Source organism: Pteropus alecto, unplaced genomic scaffold, assembly GCF_000325575.1.
Source record: "Pteropus alecto unplaced genomic scaffold, ASM32557v1 scaffold194, whole genome shotgun sequence".
Lineage (NCBI taxonomy): Eukaryota > Metazoa > Chordata > Mammalia > Chiroptera > Pteropodidae > Pteropus > Pteropus alecto.
This window is the reverse complement of record NW_006436281.1, coordinates 1765732-1768807: the sequence shown is the minus strand read 5'-3', so window position 1 is coordinate 1768807 and position 3076 is coordinate 1765732. Positions and strand designations below refer to the sequence as shown.

At 45.4% G+C, this 3076-nt stretch overlaps 1 protein-coding gene across 1 annotated transcript in view; it reads right to left on the bottom strand.

Annotated features, from left to right (window-relative positions):
• The window catches only part of CCDC61 (coiled-coil domain containing 61), an 18183-nt gene that overhangs the window by 5675 nt on the left and 9432 nt on the right, over positions 1 to 3076 (bottom strand). The gene's annotated exons all lie outside the window — the stretch shown is intronic.

Below are 3076 nucleotides of genomic sequence, written 5' to 3'. Positions count from 1 at the left end.
ACTCAAATCAATATGATCGATATTTAAAGTAAAGAAACCATTAACAAAAGTACCCAAAGATAAAAAAAAATCTAACAAAAAGGGTTAATGGAACAACATTACCGAGATATTAAATAAGACCTAAATAAATGTAAAGACTCACTCTGTCTACAGACTGGAACACTCGCTCCAGTATTTATAAAGATTTCAGCTCTCCCTAAATTGTTCTATAGATTCAACACGATACCAATAAAAATTCCAACAGGTTGTATGTGTTTGTACTGAAAAACCTATCAATTCTGAAGTTTATACGGAAATGCGAATTGCCAAGAATAACCAAAAAAAAAAAAAAATCTTGAAAAGAAAAAACAAAAGCGAGAGAACTGGCTCTACCCAACGTTGGACTAATTATAAAGCTACTGTAATTAAAACAGGATGGCGCTGGCACCAGGAGAGACAAATAAACCACTGGACTACAGAGCACAGAACCTCACCTATGGATAAATACGATTCGTGATAAAGGCGACAATGGCTGAGCAGTAGGATAAGGACACTCTTTTCAATAAACAGCACCGGGATGGATGATTGACTAGTCAATGAAAGGACCTCCACGTCATCAAAAAACAATCCCAGGTGAATTGTAGATGTCAGAATTATAGATGATGATACAGGAGAATGTCTTCGTGACACCGGGGCAAAAGGATTCTGAGACAGGACATAAATATTACTAACTTCAAAGGAAAACCGTATCAATGAGTCTATATAAAAATGAAGAACCTCTGTGGATCAAAAGACACTTACATGAAGAGAGTGAAAAGGCCCGGGGAAGGCCAGGAGGAGAGTTTCTGAAACACATAAAATTCACACAGGGCCGATCTCCAGACCACGTAAAGAACTCCTAGAAATCGATAAGATTGACCTGACCAGAAGGAAAAGAAACATGACAGGTGAACAGGCAACTCACAAAAGCGGAAACCCAACTGGCAACTAAACATAAGAAAAAGTGCTCCCCCGGGAATGGCTTATCTCCAGACTATGTAAAGAACGCCTAGAAATTGACCAGAAGGAAAAGAAACATGACAGGTGAACAGGCAACTCACAAAAGCGGAAACCCAACTGGCAACTAAACGTAAGAAAAAGTGCTCGACCTCACCGGGAATGAGGGATATGCAAACAGAAACAACCCAAAGGAGCTGGGCTGATGAGAACTTTATGAGAGGGATCCAGTTCTCACTATGCGAAGTCATCGGCCTCAGCACCTCCTGACAGAAGCAAGGTGTCTTGCCAAAAACCTGAACCGGGTTAGCCTGTACGTTTAATAACTACTTCATCAGAAATATAGAAAACAGAGGAATACATTAACCATGAAGATAAAAATCCACAAAATCTGGACCGTGGGAAAAACTCTGCAGGACAAATGACCTGGCTTCTTCCACAACTAAGCAGCATGCAAAAAGGGGGTACTTTAATAAATTAAGAGAGATTTAATAAACACATCAACAAATTGCAATGTGTGGCTGTGTTCGGATATTAATTCACAGAAGAGATCTGTGAAATAATCAGAGAAGTGTCAACACATACACACACTATTTAGAATTTTTGGCAATTCTGTCGTATGTGATGACGGTGCTTCTGTTTTTATCTTAAATGTCCCTGTACGTTGAAGATAGATTTTGGAGTATTTATGGAGGAGAAACGATGTCTGGGATTTGCTTCTCAGGAGAGAGCGGGGAGTGTAGATCGAACAAGATGGGTAAAAAATTGATGACATTTGAAGCTGGGCACAAGCACATGCGCATTATACTACTGTCTACTTCTGTGTGTGCTTGGGATTTTTCCTAATAAAACATTTTTTAAAAAAAATCTGTGGCTCCCCAAGCTCTCCAAAGAGCTTCCCATTTGGCCCCTTGCAGCCAAAGTCCCCCATGCTCCGTCCTCCCCCATCCCTGTCCCTCGGTGCTCCAGCCCAGCCTCTTTGCGAGGGCAGCCCCTTCCTCCTGGAACGCTCCTCCTGGCATGAACGACTCTGCTCGTCCTTCAAACATTGCCTCGCACGGAAGCCCGCGGGCCCCCGGCCAGGCCCGATCACATCCCTCTGCTCTCTGCTCTCCCAGCTGTCTGTGCATTTCCTTCCAGCTGCCGAGCTGGCGTGCATCAGGGAGACGATGTTTTCTGTCTGGATCCCCACCCCACCGGGACAGCGTGGCCAGCTGTCTGGCCACTGGGTAGGAACCTGGGTTCTTTCACCAGGCTGCCTGCATCCAACGCTGCTCCGCTAATGACGAGCTGGGTGACCACGGGTAGTTTCACTTCACATCTCTGTGAAGTGTGACAATAATGCCTTATCCGTAGGTGGTGGGACTCTAGGACGAGTGCTTAGACCATGGCTGGCACTGAGTAAGGGCCCAGGAAATATTAACTAGTGCTGGGCAGCGTGCCTGACACACAGTAGGAACTCATTAAGGGTTGGATGAATGAATGAATAAATCCTGGAGTCTTCCCAAACTCCCAAGCTTCAAACTGGGAGGAGGAAAAGAAGCCACTATCCGGCTGTGGGAATCTCAGGGCAGAGGGCGCCACCTTGTGGCCATCCTGGAAAGCACATGCGCACACACGTACACACCTACCAGACCCGAGGGCAGATCCGAGGCTGAACGGAAAGTAAAGCTTATCTTGCTTCCAGAACTATGCCCAGCTCCTCCAGGAAGACCCACAGGCTTCTCCAGCCGCGTGAGCTCCAAGTCCTGGCAGGGCAGAGGGCTGGTCCTCCCTGTCAGCACTGAGCAGCCAGTCCTGGGCTGGCAGCTGCCAACCGTGCACAACGGCTAAGGGAACCAAAGTGGGCTTGGCACCGTCTACCTGGATTCGAGGTCTACACCGGCCGTATTACTCACTGTGTGACCTAGGGCAAGTTCTCTAACCTCTCTGTGCCTCTGTTTCATCCTTTGTAAAATGGGGACGATAGCAATGCCTGCTCAGTGAGGATCAAATAAACTAATGATAAAGCACTGAGCAGAGTCCCTGACACACAGTTAAATGCTCACAAACGTTAGCTCCTAGTATTATTATTATTATTATTATTATTATTATTATTATT